This window comes from Oncorhynchus kisutch, unplaced genomic scaffold, assembly GCF_002021735.2.
Source record: "Oncorhynchus kisutch isolate 150728-3 unplaced genomic scaffold, Okis_V2 scaffold3717, whole genome shotgun sequence".
Lineage (NCBI taxonomy): Eukaryota > Metazoa > Chordata > Actinopteri > Salmoniformes > Salmonidae > Oncorhynchus > Oncorhynchus kisutch.
In genome coordinates this window covers 172,291-190,427 of record NW_022265662.1, presented here as the reverse complement: position 1 = coordinate 190,427, position 18,137 = coordinate 172,291, and the positions used below count along the sequence as shown (strand labels likewise).

At 46.7% G+C, this 18,137-nt stretch overlaps 1 protein-coding gene across 4 annotated transcripts in view; it reads left to right on the top strand.

Annotated features, from left to right (window-relative positions):
• LOC116371818 (homer protein homolog 2) overlaps positions 1 to 18,137 on the top strand; it is a 109,711-nt gene that overhangs the window by 13,537 nt on the left and 78,037 nt on the right. The window lies entirely within an intron of this gene.

Genomic DNA, 18,137 nt, shown 5'->3' with positions numbered 1-18,137 from the left:
CCCTGACTGATCCAAACTCATGTTCTCATGCTCTCTCTGGTCCCTCTGCAGCAGATATATAGTGAGTAATATTTCCCTGACTGATCCAACTAGTTTTCTCATGCTCTCTCTGGTCCCTCTGCAGCAGATATATAGTGAGTAATATTTCCCTGACTGATCCAAACTCATGTTCTCATGCTCTCTCTGGTCCCTCTGCAGCAGATATATAGTGAGTAATATTTCCCTGACTGATCCAAACTCATGTTCTCATGACTCTCTCTGGTCCCTCTGCAGCAGACATATATAGTGAGTAATATGTTTGGAACATCAAATCACAATAAATAGAATCACGAGAAAGGCAATACATATCGTATGGTGATGATACCAGTATGGTGATGATACCAGTATGGTGATGATACCAGTATGGTGGTGATACCAGTATGGTGGTGATACCAGTATGGTGATGATACAAGATGGTGATGATACCAGTATGGTGATGATACCAGTATGGTTGTGATACCAGTATGGTGGTGATACCAGTATGGTGATGATACCAGTATGGTGATGATACCAGTATGGTGGTGATACCAGTATGGTGATGATACCAGTATGGTGGTGATACCAGTATGGTGGTGATACCAGTATGGTGGTGATACCAGTATGGTGATGATACCAGTATGGTGGTGATACCAGTATGGTGGTGATACCAGTATGGTGGTGATACCAGTATGGTGAGCAGGGCTGTGATGATACCAGTATGGTGCTGATACCAGTATGGTGATGATGCCAGTATGGTGATGATACCAGTATGGTGCTGATACCAGTATGGTGATGATACCAGTATGGTGCTGATACCAGTATGGTGATGATACCAGTATGGTGATGATACCAGTATGGTGAGCAGGGCTGTGATGATACCAGTATGGTGGTGATACCAGTATGGTGGTGATACCAGTATGGTGATGATACCAGTATGGTGATGATACCAGTATGGTGATGATACCAGTATGGTGAGCAGGGCTGTGATGATACGTATGGTGGTGATACAGTATAGTGATGATACCAGTATGGTGATGATACAGTATGGTGAGTAGGGATGTGATGATACCAGTATGTGATGATACCAGTATGGTGATGATGCCAGTATGGTGATGATACCAGTATGGTGATGATACCAGTATGGTGAGTAGGGCTGTGATGATACCAGTATAGTGATGATACCAGTATGGTGATGATACCATTATGGTGATGATACCAGTATGGTGAGTAGGGCTGTGATGACTACCAGTATGTGATGATGCCAGTATGGTGATGATGCCAGTATGGTGATGATACCAGTATGGTGATGATGCCAGTATGGTGAGTAGGGCTGTGATGATACCAGTATAGTGATGATACCAGTATAGTGATGATACCAGTATACCCTAATGTACAGACAGACTGATTGGCAGTACAGCCCTAATGTACAGACAGACTGATTGGCAGTACAGCCCTAATGTATAGACATACTGATTGGCAGTAGAGCCCTAATGTATAGACAGACTGATTGGCAGTACAGACAGACTGATTGGCAGTACAGCCCTAATGTATAGACAGACTGATTGGCAGTACAGCCCTAATGTACAGACAGACTGATTGGCAGTACAGACAGACTGATTGGCAGTACAGCCCTAATGTACAGACAGACTGATTGGCAGTACAGCCCTAATGTACAGACAGACTGATTGGCAATACAGCCCTAATGTACAGACAGACTGATTGGCAGTACAGCCCCCATGTACAGACAGACTGATTGGCAGTACAGCCCCAATGTACAGACAGACTGATTGGCAGTACAGCCCCAATGTACAGACAGACTGATTGGCAGTACAGCCCCAATGTACAGGACAGACTGATTGGAGTACAGCCCCAATGTACAGACAGACTGATTGGCAGTACAGCCCCAATGTACAGACAGACTGATTGGCAGTACAGCCCCAATGTACAGACAGACTGATTGGCAGTACAGCCCTAATGTACAGACAGACTGATTGGCAATACAGCCCTAATGTACAGACAGACTGATTGGCAGTACAGCCCCAATGTACAGACAGACTGATTGGCAGTACAGCCCAATGTACAGACAGACTGATTGGCAGTACAGCCCCAATGTACAGACAGACTGATTGGCAGTACAGCCCCAATGTACAGACAGACTGATTGGCAGTACAGCCCCAATGTACAGACAGACTGATTGGCAGTACAGCCCCAATGTACAGTCTAGAGGTCGGCCGATTAATTAGGGACGACTTCAAGGTATTTTGGATGCCGATTTTCATGATAAAAAAATAAATAAAATTGTATTGATTTATTTTTATACCTTTTATTTAGCTAGTCATTTAAGAACACATTCTTATTTCAATGACGGCCTAGGAACGGTGGGTTAACTGCCTGTTCAGGGGCAGAACGACAGATTTTTACCTCGTCAGCTCAGGGATTCAATCTTGCAACCTTACGGTTAACTAGTCCAACGCTCTAACCACCTGCCTCTCGTTGCACTCCACGAGGAGACTGCCTGTTACGCGAATGCAGTAGAAGCCAAGGTAAGTTGCTAGCTAGCATTAAACTTATCTTATAAAAATCAATCAATCATAATCACTAGTTAACTACATATGGTTGATGATATTACTAGTTTATCTAGCGTGTCCTGCGTTGCATATAATCGATGCGGTGTGTATCCTTGCTCCAATGTGTACCAAACCATAAACACCAATGCCTTTCTTAAAATCAATACACAGAAGTATATATTTTTAAACCTGCATATTTAGCCTGGTAATAGAAATGCAGGTTAGCAGGCATATTAACCAGGTGAAATTGTGTCACTTCTCTTGCGTTCATTGCACGCAGAGTCAGGGTATATTCAACAGTTTGGGCTGCCTGGCTCATTGCGAACTAATTTGCCAGAATTTTATGTAATTATGACATAACATTGAAGGTTGTGCAATGTAACAGGAATATATAGACTTATGGGTGCCACCCGTTAGATAAAATACGGAACGAATCCGTATTTCACTGTAAGAATAAACGTCTTGTTTTCGAGATGATCGTTTCCGGATTCGACCATATTAATGACCTAAGGCTCGTATTTCATTATGTTATAATTAAGTCTAGGATTTGATATTTGATAGAGCAGTCTGACAGAGCGGTGGTAGGCAGCAGCAGGCTCGTAAGCATTCATTCAAACAGCACTTTAGTGTATTTTGCCAGCAGCTCTTCGCTGTGCTTCAAGCATTGAGCTGTTTATGACTTCAAGCCCATCAACTCCCGAGATTAGGCTGGTGTAACCGATGTGAAATGGCTAGCTAGTTAGCGGGGTGCGCGCTAATAGTGTTTCAAACGTCACTCGCTCTGAGACTTGGAGTGGTTGTTCCCCTTGCTCTGCATGGGTAATACTGCTTCGAGGTTGGCTGTTGTCGTTGTGTTCCTGGTTCGATCCCAGGGAGGAGCGAGGAGATGGACAGACACTATACTGTTACACTGGCAATACTAAAGTGCCAGAAGAACATCCAATAGTCAAAGGTATATGAAATACAAATGGTATAGAGGGAAATAGTTCTATAATAACTACAACCTAAAACTTCTTACCTGGGAATATTGAAGACTCATGTTAAAAGGAACCACCAGCTTTCATATGTTCTCATGTTCTGAGCAAGGAACTTAAACGTTAGCTTTCTTACATGGCACATATTGCACTTTTACTTTCTTCTCCAACACTTCTCCAACATCATGTTTTTGCATTATTTAAACCAAATTGAACATGTTTCATTATTTATTTGAGGCTAAATTGATTTTATTGATGTATTATATTAAGTTAAAATAAGTGTTCATTCAGTATTGTTGTAATTGTCATTATTACATTTATTTATTTTTAATCGGCTGATTAATCAGTATCGGCTTTTTTTGGTCCTCCAATAATCTGTATCGGCTTTGAAAAATCATAATCAGTCGACCTCTAGTTATAGACAGACTGATTGATTGGCAGTACAGCCCTAATATATAGACAGACTGATTGATTGGCAGTACAGCCCTAATATATAGACAGACTGATTGATTGGCAGTACAGCCCTAATATTAGACAGACTGATTGATTGGCAGTACAGCCCTAATATATAGACAGACTGATTGATTGGCAGTACAGCCCTAATATATAGACAGACTGATTGATTGGCAGTACAGCCCTAATATATAGACAGACTGATTGATTGGCAGTACAGCCCTAATATATAGACAGACTGATTGATTGGCAGTACAGCCCTAATATATAGACAGACTGATTGATTGGCAGTACAGCCCTAATATATAGACAGACTGATTGATTGGCAGTACAGCCCTAATATATAGACAGACTGATTGATTGGCAGTACAGCCCTAATATATAGACAGACTGATTGATTGGCAGTACAGCCCTAATATATAGACAGACTGATTGATTGGCAGTACAGCCCTAATATATAGACAGACTGATTGATTGGCAGTACAGCCCTAATATATAGACAGACTGATTGATTGGCAGTACAGCCCTAATATATAGACAGACTGATTGATTGGCAGTACAGCCCTAATATATAGACAGACTGATTGATTGGCAGTACAGCCCTAATATATAGACAGACTGATTGATTGGCAGTACAGCCCTAATATATAGACAGACTGATTGATTGGCAGTACAGCCCTAATATATAGACCGACTGATTGATTGGCAGTACAGCCCTAATATATAGACCGACTGATTGATTGGCAGTACAGCCCTAATATATAGACCGACTGATTGATTGGCAGTACAGCCCTAATATATAGACCGACTGATTGATTGGCAGTACAGCCCTAATATATAGACCGACTGATTGATTGGCAGTACAGCCCTAATATATAGACCGACTGATTGATTGGCAGTACAGCCCTAATATATAGACCGACTGATTGATTGGCAGTACAGCCCTAATATATAGACCGACTGATTGATTGGCAGTACAGCCCTAATATATAGACCGACTGATTGATTGGCAGTACAGCCCTAATATATAGACCGACTGATTGATTGGCAGTACAGCCCTAATATATAGACCGACTGATTGATTGGCAGTACAGCCCTAATATATAGACCGACTGATTGATTGGCAGTACAGCCCTAATATATAGACAGACTGATTGATTGGCAGTACAGCCCCTAATATATAGACAGACTGATTGATTGGCAGTACAGCCCTAATATATAGACAGACTGATTGATTGGCAGTACAGCCCTAATATATAGACAGACTGATTGATTGGCAGTACAGCCCTAATATATAGACCGACTGATTGATTGGCAGTACAGCCCTAATATATAGACAGACTGATTGATTGGCAGTACAGCCCTAATATATAGACAGACTGATTGATTGGCAGTACAGCCCTAATATATAGACCGACTGATTGATTGGCAGTACAGCCCTAATATATAGACCGACTATAATTGACAATAGGAATCCAATCAGCCACTCATAAACACCACAGTCACATTAGTTGTAGTGGAAATGACTGCAGATCAAAAGCTGTGTAGTGTGATGCTGTGTTGTCCTGGAAACCAGCCGGATGGTGCATCTGGTTTCTATCTGACCTCTTCTTGTCCTGGTCAGGCTGAGAGGACAGACAGACGGCAGACACAATCAGCAGAGGGACGGAAAGAGATTGAGAGCGAGGGAGACACATTGAGAGATTACTAGGGATAGTGTGTGAGACTGAGAGAGAAATCATCAGAGAGAGGAAGATCTCTATTTAAAGTAAGTCCTCACTGACAGAGCTGGGTCCCTGATGCAGGGTCGACCAGCTGAGAGGGCTGTGACCCTATGTGTCCAGGGTTAGCTAGATTCTAATCTCCTGCCCCAGCCAGAGAGAGCGTAAGTAAGAGCAGTTAAAGGCCTTATTGTCATTGACCTGGCTCTGCGTACAAGGAGGCATTGTGGCTGTGCTGTTGTCTACCCAGTACTCACACACCCCTAACATTCTTCACACTACCAAGCTGAACTGGTCGGGCCTGATTCCACATCCACCGTAGCTGCTGGAACCTGCTAGATAGGAGGATGTGGAAAGATACGATCCAAGAGAGGACAGTGAGGCTTGGGTCAGCACGGTCATGTGACGTGTGCCTGAGCGAGAGAGAGACTGGGCTGAAGTGTTAGGGTCATGGTGGAGAGAGAGAGCGAGAGCGGCAGGACTGAAGTGTTAGGGTCGTGGTGGAGTGAGTGAGTGAGTGAGTGAGTGAGAGATGAAGTGAGGACTCCATGACTACTAAAAGAAAGGGGACAGACTAGTGGAGGATTGGAGAGACGTCTCCTCACCAGATGGTTGAGGGGTTTGGGCCATCTGGGATTGCTTGATGCTGCCATGGAACTGCCCTCTCCTCACCTCCTTCCCACCTTCCTTTCTCCTCTCCTCCCTGCTCTCCTCTTCTCCCCTCCTCCCTTCTCCTCTCTTCTCCTCCCCTCCCTTTCTCCTCTCTTCTCCTCCCCTCTCTTTCTCCTCTCCTCTCTTCTCCTCTCTTCTCCTCTCCTCCCTTTCTCCTCTCCTCTCTTCTCCTCCCCTCTCTCTCCCCTCTCTCTCTCCTCCCTTTCTCCTCTCTCTTCTCCTCCCCTCTCTTTCTCCTCTCTCCTCCTCCTCCTCCTCCTCCCTTTCTCCTCTACTCTCTCTTCTCCTCCCCTTTCTCCTCTACTCTCTCTTCTCCTCCCCTTTCTCCTCTACGCTCTCTTCTCCTCCCCTCTCTTTCTCCTCTCTCCTCCTCCTCCTCCTCCCTTTCCTCCTCTCCTCTCTCTTCTCCCTCCCTCCCGTTCTCCTCTCTCTTCTCCTCCCCTCCCGTTCTCCTCTCTTCTCCCTCCCTCCCGTTCTCCTCTCTCTTCTGCTCCCCTCCCGTTCTCCTCTCTCTTCTCCTCCCTCCCGTTCTCCTCTCTTCTCCTCCCCTCCCGTTCTACTCTCTCTTCTCCTCCACTCCCGTTCTCCTCTCTCTTCTCCTCCCCTCCCGTTCTCCTCTCTCTTCTCCTCCCTCCCGTTCTCCTCTCTCTTCTCCTCCCCTCCCGTTCTCCTCTCTTCTCCTCCCCTCCTGTTCTCCTCTCTCTCCTCCTCCCCTCCCGTTCTCCTCTCTCTCCTCCTCCCCTCCCGTTCTCCTCTCTCTTCTCCTCCCCTCCCGTTCTCCTCTCCTCTCTCTCCTCCTCCCCTCCCGTTCTCCTCTCTCTTCTCCTCCCCTCCCGTTCTCCTCTCTCTTCTCCTCCCCTCCCGTTCTCCTCTCTCTTTCTCCTCCCCTCCGTTCTCCTCTCTCTCCTCCTCCCCTCCCGTTCTCCTCTCTCTCCTCCCCCCTCCCGTTCTCCTTCTCTCTTCTCCTCCCCTCCCGTTCTCCTCTCTCTTCTCCTCCCCTCCCGTTCTCCTCTCTCTTCTCCTCCCCTCCCGTTCTCCTCTACTCTCTCTTCTCCTCCCTCCCGTTCTCCTCTCTCTCCTCCTCCCCTCCCGTTCTCCTCTCTCTTCTCCTCCCTCCCGTTCTCCTCTCTCTTCTCCTCCCCTCCCGTTCTCCTCTCTCTTCTCCCCCCTCCCGTTCTCCTCTCTCTTCTCCCCCCCTCCCGTTCTCCTCTCTCCTCCTCCCCTCCCGTTCTCCTCTCTCTCCTCCCCTCCGTTCTCCTCTCTCTTCTCCTCCCCTCGCCGTTCTCCTCTCTCTTCTCCTCCCCTCCCGTCTCCTCTCTCTTCTCCTCCCCTCCCGTTCTCCTCTCTCTTCTCCTCCCTCCCGTTCTCCTCTCTTCTCCTCCCCCTCCCGTTCTACTCTCTCTTCTCCTCCCCTCCCTTTCTCCTCTCTTCTCCTCCCCTCTCTTTCTCCTCTCCTCTCTTCTCCCTCCTCCCTTTCTCCTCTCCTCTCTTCTCCTCCCCTCTCTCTCTCCTCCCTTTCCTCCTCTCTCTTCTCCTCCCCTCTCTTTCTCCTCTCTCCTCCTCCTCCTCCCTTTCTCCTCTACTCTCTCTTCTCCTCCCCTTTCTCCTCTACTCTCTCTTCTCCTCCCCTCTCTTTCTCCTCTCTCTCCTCCTCCTCCTCCCTTTCTCCTCCCCTCTCTTTCTCCTCTCTCTTCTCCCTCCCTCCCGTTCTCCTCTCTCTTCTCCTTCCCTCCCGTTCTCCTCTCTTCTCCTCCCCTCCCGTTCTCCTCTCTTCTCCTCCCCTCCCCGTTCTCCTCTCTCTTCTGCTCCCCTCCCGTTCTCCTCTCTCTTCTGCCTCCCCTCCCGTTCTCCTCTCTCTTCTGCTCCCCTCCCGTTCTCCTCTCTCTTCTCCTCCCCTCCCGTTCTCCTCTCTCTTCTCCTCCCCTCCCGTTCTACTCTCTCTTCTCCTCCCCTCCCGTTCTACTCTCTCTTCTCCTCCCCTCCCCGTTCTACTCTCTCTTCTCCTCCCCTCCCGTTCTACTCTCTCTTCTCCTCCCCTCCCGTTCTACTCTCTCTTCTCCTCCCCTCCCGTTCTCCTCTCTCTTCTCCTCCCCTCCCGTTCTCCTCTCTTCTCCTACCCTCCCGTTCTCCTCTCTCTCCTCCTCCCCTCCCGTTCTCCTCTCTCTTCTCCTCCCCTCCCGTTCTCCTCTCTCTTCTCCCCCCTCCCGTTCTCCTCTCTCTTCTCCTCCCCTCCCGTTCTCCTCTCTCTTCTCCTCCCCTCCCGTTCTCCCTCTCTCTTCTCCTCCCCTCCCGTTCTCCTCCTCTTCTCCTACCCTCCCGTTCTCCTCTCTCTCCTCCTCCCCTCCCGTTCTCCTCTCTCTTCTCCTCCCCTCCCGTTCTCCTCTCTCTTCTCCTCCCCTCCCGTTCTCCTCTCTCTTCTCCTCCCCTCCCGTTCTCCTCTCTCTTCTCCTCCCCTCCCGTTCTCCTCTCTCTTCTCCTCCCCTCCCGTTCTCCTCTCTCTTCTCCTCCCCTCCCGTTCTCCTCTCTCTTCTCCTCCCCTCCCGTTCTCCTCTCTCTTCTCCTCCCCTCCCGTTCTCCTCTCCTCTCTCTTCTCCTCCCCTCCCGTTCTCCTCTACTCTCTCTTCTCCTCCCCTCCCGTTCTCCTCTACTCTCTCTTCTCCTCCCCTCCCGTTCTCCTCTACTCTCTCTTCTCCTCCCCTCCCGTTCTCCTCTCTCTTCTCCTCCCCTCCCGTTCTACTCTCTCTCCTCCTCCCCTCCCGTTCTACTCTCTCTCCTCCTCCCCTCCCGTTCTCCTCTCTCTCCTCCTCCCCTCCCGTTCTCCTCTCTCTCCTCCTCCCCTCCTCTTCTCTCCTCTTTTCTGTCAGTGACCACAAGTGATGCAGTAAGTAAACATCAAATCACCAAAACATGAACCCTGTGATCTCTAGCTGACTCATCTCACCAGGGACTTACTGAGTCAAGATGCTGCCATTTTTTACAACATTGGAACAGATAGAAATGTAATGTGTAGAGATGGCAGGTTGTCTATTCTATATGACAACATAATCATGTCTGTTCTATACGATACATTTCTATCTGAATCTACCCAAAATGGCACCCTATTCCCTATGTAGTGCACTTCTTTTGACCAGGGCCCATAGAGCTCTTATTGTAAATAGTGCACTATTTAGGGAATAGGGATTCATTTGGCACTCAAACCTACCCTCTGACCCCATGACATCATTAGTGAAACGGAGCAGTTGTTTGGATTAACACACAGGTGGTGGTATCACTGTTATCCCACTGAGCTGGGATCTGCTGCCTGGCTACACACCAACTGTCAGACCACACACACACACACACACACACAAGCTGCTCATTCAGGCGGCAGTAACAGACCAGAAAGACATCCCTCATCTGTCTGACGATCTCTATTCATTTCACTAATGATAATTCATTTCAATTATTGATTTGAATGAACAGAGAGCTATAATTCTTTGTTCACTGTTCCTCGGTCACAGACGAGAAATTACTCAGCTGCGTCAAAGTCGATGTGTTCCAAAAAGCAGAATGATCTGTATTTTTTCAGATAGTCATATTTTAGATAGTAAGGTGCTGTTTGGTGTAGAGTTAAAATATAATTACTGTTGAAAAATTTATGTTTTACAAAAAACAGGGATTTTTTTTGTGTGTTCTGTCCAAATATATGCAGTGAGTGACCCAGATCTGTTGTTCGCAGCCTCATACCTCGCTTCAGTGAGTGACACAGATCTGTTGTTCGCAGCCTCGTACCTCTCTTCAGTGAGTGACACAGATCTGTTGTTCGCAGCCTCGTACCTCTCTTCAGTGAGTGATCCAGATCTGTTGTTCGCAGCCTCGTACCTCTCTTCAGTGAGTGACCCAGATCTGTTGTTCGCAGCCTCGTACCTCTCTTCAGTGAGTGACCCAGATCTCTGTTGCTCACAGCCTCGTACCTCTCTTCAGTGAGTGACCCAGATCTGTTGTTCGCAACCTCGTACCTCTCTTCAGTGAGTGACTCAGATCTGTTGATCGCAGCCTCGTACCTCTCTTCAGTGAGTGACCCAGATCTGTTGTTCACAGCCTCGTACCTCTCTTCAGTGAGTGACTCAGGTCTGTTGTTCGCAGCCTCGTATCTCTCTTCAGTGAGTGACCCAGATCTGTTGTTCGCAGCCTCATACCTCGCTTCAGTGAGTGACACAGATCTGTTGTTCGCAGCCTCGTACCTCTCTTCAGTGAGTGACACAGATCTGTTGTTCGCAGCCTCGTACCTCTCTTCAGTGAGTGACCCAGATCTGTTGTTCGCAGCCTCGTACCTCTCTTCAGTGAGTGACCCAGATCTGTTGTTCGCAGCCTCGTACCTCTCTTCAGTGAGTGACCCAGATCTCTGTTGCTCACAGCCTCGTACCTCTCTTCAGTGAGTGACCCAGATCTGTTGTTCGCAACCTCGTACCTCTCTTCAGTGAGTGACTCAGATCTGTTGATCGCAGCCTCGTACCTCTCTTCAGTGAGTGACCCAGATCTGTTGTTCACAGCCTCGTACCTCTCTTCAGTGAGTGACTCAGGTCTGTTGTTCGCAGCCTCGTATCTCTCTTCAGTGAGTGACCCAGATCTGTTGTTCGCAGCCTCGTACCTCTCTTCAGTGAGTGACCCAGATCTCTGTTGTTCGCAGCCTCGTACCTCTCTTCAGTGAGTGACCCAGATCTGTTGTTCACAGCCTCGTACCTCTCTTCAGTGAGTGACCCAGATCTGTTGTTCACAGCCTCGTACCTCTCTTCAGTGAGTGACCCAGATCTGTTGTTCGCAGCCTCGTACCTCTCTTCAGTGAGTGACCCAGATCTCTGTTGTTCACAGCCTCGTACCTCTCTTCAGTGAGTGACCCAGATCTCTGTTGTTCGCAGCCTCGTACCTCTCTTCAGTGAGTGACCCAGATCTGTTGTTCGCAGCCTCGTACCTCTCTTCAGTGAGTGACCCAGATCTCTGTTGTTCACAACCTCGTACCCCTCTTTTTCTGGGATATTTGGGATGAAACAGTCCTTTGTTCATTCATCCTTTAGAGGTGCTACACATACAGAAGTCAGTTCCTCTGTGTTCTTATCAGTACAGCCAGAAGAGAAATGTGAGGATGGGAAGAGCTGGAGGGGAGGGAAGAGGGAAAGGGGTGAGGATGGGAAGAGCTGGAGGGGAGGGAAGAGGGAAAGGGGTGAGGAGAGGGGTGAGGGGAAGAGCTGGAGGGGAGGGAAGAGGGAAAGGGGTGAGGAGAAGGGTGAGGGGAAGAGCTGGAGGGGAGGGAAGAGGGAAAGGGGTGAGGAGAGGGGTGAGGGGAAGAGCTGGAGGGGAGGGAAGAGGGAAAGGGGTGAGGAGAGGGGTGAGGGGAAGAGCTGGAGGGGAGGGAAGAGGGAGGGGGGAGAAGTAAAGAAGTGAGGGATGGGAAAGGGGTGAGGGGAAGGGTGAGAGGGGTGAGGGTAAGGGCGAGAGGGGAGAGGGGTGAAGTACAGTACATACACTTTCAATTCACATTAGCGACTGGAATGTTTACGAGCCGAGAGAGGGTTCGGTTGACGTTCTTGAGTTTCAGCTCAAAAATGTCATAGTAGCCAGGAGGCAAAGCATTGCAAACTATTCTACTGACTAGTAGCTAGTTAGCTACTAGCTAAGGTTAAGCAAGCAACTCTTCATGCCCCTACAATATAACTCCTAATAATTACAAACAAACCATATTACATTCTTGAATAGCTCAACAATTCACAAACATTTGCAGACAATTAAATGCTTTATTTTCAAATCTTTTAGCTTAAATACAAAAGCACAAGTAATGTTAGCCTACTGAAAATTCATGCTTATCCCTCTAATACGAATATAACGTACATTAGGCCTACCTTACAACATTACAACAAACCATGATTCGTTTTAAACAATATCATGCTAATCATTAGGCTACCTGTGCTAATCATTAGGCTACATGTGCTAATCATCAGGCTACATGTGCTAATCATCAGGCTACATGTGCTAATCATCAGGCTACCCGTGCTAATCATCAGGCTACATGTGCTAATCATCAGGCTACATGTGCTAATCATCAGGCTACATGTGCTAATCATCAGGCTACATGTGCTAATCATCAGGCTACATGTGCTAATCATCAGGCCACATGTGCCAATCATCAGGCTACATGTGCTAATCATCAGGCTACATGTGCTAATCATCAGGCTACATGTGCTAATCATCAGGCTACATGTGCCAATCATCAGGCTACATGTGCTAATCATCAGGCTACATGTGCTAATCATCAGGCTACATGTGCTAATCATCAGGCTACATGTGCTAATCATCAGGCTACATGTGCTAATCATCAGGCTACATGTGCTAATCATCAGGCTATATGTGCTACATAGATAATTGTGACTGAAAACGTGGGTATAATTCACCGGGGAGCTGTTTTATATGGAAGCCCATTCCTGCCACCCAAAATAAAATACATAGGTTCTGTTTCTTCATTTGTAGCGTTGTGAGGTTATTTTCATCTCTTCACGTTGCAGAGATCAGCACAACAGGACTGCCAGCAAACTGGTGGCAAGCTGGCATTTACCCCCCAGCACTTTGGATTGAGTTTAATAACAAATATTGAGACATGTTGAAAAGAGGTTCTGCTTTAGATGGAACCTGTGATTTAAATCATGGTTCCCATCATAGTGTAACAGTATAACTTTAGACCGTCCCCTCGCCCATACCTGGGCGCGAACCAGGGACCCTCTGCACACATCAACAACAGTCACCCTCGAAGCATCGTTACCCATCGCTCCACAAAAGCCGCGGCCCTTGCAGAGCAAAGGGAACCACTACTTCAAGGTCTCAGAGCGAGTGACGTCACCGATTGAAACGCTATTTAGCGCGCACCACCGCTAACTAGCTAGCCGTTTCACATCCGTTACAATAACACATATAAAACCCCTTTTTACAGCTGATTTTATTTGGTTAGGGTAGCCTACCAGACCAGGAAAAACTCTGGTCCCCAGGAAAACAACCCCCCCCCCCCCCCCCCCCCTCACCACTCTGGGACCTGTGGTGCCACCTCTGAAATCACCACACAATGTTACAAATGAGAAAACATATTCTATTTGTATCATCAATTATCTAAAACGTTTTACTGACATAGTTTTTTGACTTGCGCATATCAAACATTTTCTGCAATACTATCAACGTTTTTTATTTAATTTAATGGTGGCGGGGAAGGGATTCCATAGTTTTACGTGGCTCAGTGTAGCCGGCAGGCAGCTCGGACAGAATGTAACAGGCTGTTGGTGCAATTTCAGGTAAGAGCTCAATTAACACAAGTCTAAAATATCAGGAAAATGTCCATATTTAAATGTCCACACGTCAGCTATTTAAAAAAACAAACATTGATTTGCTATTACCATTTATACAGTAGGAGTGTTGGGCTGAACTATTCTGTCTACACCTTCCTGCTATTACCATTTATACTGTAGGAGTAGGAAGTATGGCTATAAAAGAGGAAGTATGGCTATAAAAGAGGAAGTATGGCTATAAAAGTAGGAAGTATGGCTATAAAAGGAGGAAGTATGGCTATAAAAGAGGAAGTATGGCTATAAAAGGAGGAAGTATGGCTATAAAAGGAGGAAGTATGGCTATAAAAGAGGAAGTATGGCTATAAAAGAGGAAGTATGGCTATAAAAGAGGAAGTATGGCTATAAAAGAGGAAGTATGGCTATAAAAGAGGAAGTATGGCTATAAAAGAGGAAGTATGGCTATAAAAGGAGGAAGTATGGCTATAAAAGGAGGAAGTATGGCTATAAAAGGAGGAAGTATGGCTATAAAAGAGGAAGTATGGCTATAAAAGAGGAAGTATGGCTATAAAAGGAGGAAGTATGGCTATAAAAGGAGGAAGTATGGCTATAAAAGGAGGAAGTATGGCTATAAAAGGAGGAAGTATGGCTATAAAAGGAGGAAGTATGGCTATAAAAGGAGGAAGTATGGCTATAAAAGGAGGAAGTATGGCTATAAAAGGAGGAAGTATGGCTATAAAAGGAGGAAGTATGGCTATAAAAGAGGAAGTATGGCTATAAAAGAGGAAGTATGGCTATAAAAGAGGAAGTATGGCTATAAAAGGAGGAAGTATGGCTATAAAAGGAGGAAGTATGGCTATAAAAGAGGAAGTATGGCTATAAAAGAGGAAGTATGGCTATAAAAGGAGGAAGTATGGCTATAAAAGGAGGAAGTATGGCTATAAAAGAGGAAGTATGGCTATAAAAGGAGGAAGTATGGCTATAAAAGGAGGAAGTATGGCTATAAAAGAGGAAGTATGGCTATAAAAGAGGAAGTATGGCTATAAAAGAGGAAGTATGGCTATAAAAGAGGAAGTATGGCTATAAAAGAGGAAGTATGGCTATAAAAGAGGAAGTATGGCTATAAAAGGAGGAAGTATGGCTATAAAAGGAGGAAGTATGGCTATAAAAGGAGGAAGTATGGCTATAAAAGAGGAAGTATGGCTATAAAGGAGGAAGTATGGCTATAAAAGAGGTTGACGGTGCTGAATAACAACTTTAACCATAAACTTACTCATAAAAACAGCAGCTCTTTGAGTCTTTCTCTAGTTGTGGTTTTAAACGTTTTTAAATCTCACAGTATTATCAACTTTGCTGTGCATTCTGAGGTTTCTTTTTACAGTCTGTGGCTTGAGGAAACTGTGCAGACACGGGTATTGGAGCAATCTGATTGGCCAGCGGTAGGCCTGTAAGGTGCACTTGATTTGCTCCCTGGGTCTGCCGGCTAGGTTCTACCTTTCAGACACAGGAAAGGGTTCCAAAAGGGGAACACTTTGCCTTCCCACCACCAGGGCTGCCGAATCAGAGTTTTGTAGGTTATGGCTGTGAGTTTGTGGTAGGTTATAACTGAATGAGGCGATGTATGGATTTAACAGCAGTAATAGTTTAGGAGCATAATGTTCAAAGAAGTGGAGAGGTTTTGCATAATTGGGGGTATTGTCTAAGACAAAGGGAGGAAATGAACCAAACACAGAAACCTATTGTAGAATTGAACAAGACAGACCTGTGTGTGTGTGTGTGTAGCGACAGTGTTTTCATATCTGGAACAGGTACAGCAACATTTCATAAATAGTTCCCTCTCGTCAGGTATTTAAGGAATGTTCCAGGCTGCCTGTCCGCTCAGCCAGGTAAAGTCCTGATTCGTCTGCTTTATGACTTCAGTACAGGTATTGTTGAACTGTTGGTACATTGAACTGTGCCGCCAGCAGTCACAGCTCACCTTTGAAATTTACCGATTTATATATTGCAACTCATTTACAGTGACAGTGTTCTCTCACCCAGAGTTAAAGGCCCACATTTGATTGTTAAATGGGGTGTGTAATCTGATGGTGGTTTTTTTTAGGAATGCAACTGGACTGGTTCTGGAATCACTTTAGAATGGTTCTAGGTTCTAATCTAGATTGTAGAATGTAGGTCAGGTTGTTCTCTCACTGACACACTGCTAGACAGCAAACAGACCTAAAAACCCACCAGCTAATAACCTTATTGACCGACCAATGGTCAATACAGGGATTGTATCTGTTCAGGTATGTACCTCTACACACGTCAAGGCCTCTACACACGTCAAGGCCTCTACACACGTCAAGGCCTCTACACACGTCAAGGCCTCTACACACGTCAAGGCATTCATACTGCGGAGCAGAGCTGTTGTGAAGAAAGTTGTCAAGAAAGTGAGTTTGTGTTGACACCTACCGTCAACCAATCATGTCAACGCAGAGTTTCCATTAGCCCAACCTACCGTCAACCAATCATGTCAACGCAGAGTTTCCATTAGCCCAACCTACCGTCAACCAATCATGTCAACGCAGAGTTTCCATTAGCCCAACCTACCGTCAACCAATCATGTCAATGCAGAGTTTCCATTAGCCCAACCTACCGTCAACCAATCATGTCAACGCAGAGTTTCCATTAGCCCAACCTACCGTCAACCAATCATGTCAGCGCAGAGTTTCCATTAGCCCAACCTACCGTCAACCAATCATGTCAGCGCAGAGTTTCCATTAGCCCAAAATAGCTGGCTTTTGTCTGATTACAATTCTTTTTTAAAGCCGATTTGAAATAAAACTGTCGCTGGGCCAACTGTCCGTGAGAAGAAGAAAATAATGCCCTTTTTAGCCTCTTCATTGATGGAAATACCAGTCATTGTAAATACATTTTACAGCTCGGTCTATAGGTTAATTTGCATAATTTAGTGGAATGAAATTGACGCGTGTACAGTATATTATTACACCGTACAGACAGAGAGGGGAAATCCATCAGAAACCTCAAGAGCTGCTGTTGCTGCGTCTTGTGGTGCTTTTAAAGATCAGACGCCAACAGAAGGTCGGCCTCATCAGCGCGTCACAACACTTTGCAATGAGCTGGAGTCATTTAGAAAACATTTTATACTTAATAGTTTGAAACCTGAACGTTTTAATTTATTTATTTATCCGTTGTTTTACCAGGTAAAGTTGACTGAGAACATGTTCTCATTTGCAGCAACGACCTGGGGAATAGTTACAGGGGAGAGGAGGAGGGGGATGAATGAACCAATTGGAAGCTGGGGATTATTAGGTGACCGTGATGGTTTGAGGACCAGATTGGGAATTCAGCCAGGACACCTACTCTTACGATAAGTGCCATGGGATCTTTAATGACCTCAGAGAGTCATTGATACCTACTGAGCGTGTCTTACCTTGCTTCAAGTTAGCCTATTAGATCTCATCTCTTTCTACATTTGGAACAGATATTTTATCTGTCACATGAAACAGCTCGTATGTGCAGTGTCATTTTGACAACGGGGGTTTTCCTGCTAATTGCATTATGGTGCGAACATTCCCGCATGGCCTACTGCCTTGTGGCCTACGGCCTAGTGTGGCCTACTGCCTTGTGTGGCCTACTGCCTAGTGCGGCCTACTGCCTAGTGCGGCCTACTGCCTAGTGTGGCCTACTGCCTTGTGCGGCCTCCCGCCTTGTGCGGCCTACCGCCTGGTGCGGCCTACCGCCTGGTGCGGCCTACCGCCTAGTGCGTCCTACCGCCTAGTGCGTCCTACCGCCTTGTGCGGCCTACCGCCTAGTGCGGCCTACCGCCTAGTGTGGCCTACTGCCTTGTGTGGCCTACTGCCTGGTGCGGCCTACTGCCTGGTGCGGCCTACTGCCTGGTGCGGCCTACTGCCTTGTGCGGCCTACTGCCTTGTGCGGCCTACTGCCTGGTGCGGCCTACTGCCTGGTGTGGCCTACTGCCTTGTGCGGCCTACTGCCTGGTGTGGCCTACTGCCTTGTGCGGCCTACTGCCTTACTGCACATATAATGTGAAGAAATAATAATTGATCAACATTTTAAGCTGAACGTTCTGATCTGTTGCATCAGACTCATCTGCTCTTTAACATTTTTATGTATCCCAGCGGTCCGTCTGTCCTAGCGTCTGTCCATCTGTCCTAGCGTCTGTCCGAGCGGTCTGTCTGTCCTAGCGTCCGTCCGTCTGTCCTAGCGTCTGTCCATCTGTCCTAGCGTCTGTCCGAGCGGTCTGTCTGTCCTAGCGTCCGTCCGTCTGTCCTAGCGTTTTAGATAATTGATGATACATGGTTGTTTTATGTATCCCCAGGCCTTCCTGGTTGTATGAATCTGGGATCTATCGTCCCACAACTGTCCCAGAGTCTGTTTTGTAATAGGCTATGTATTTCTCGACAACCT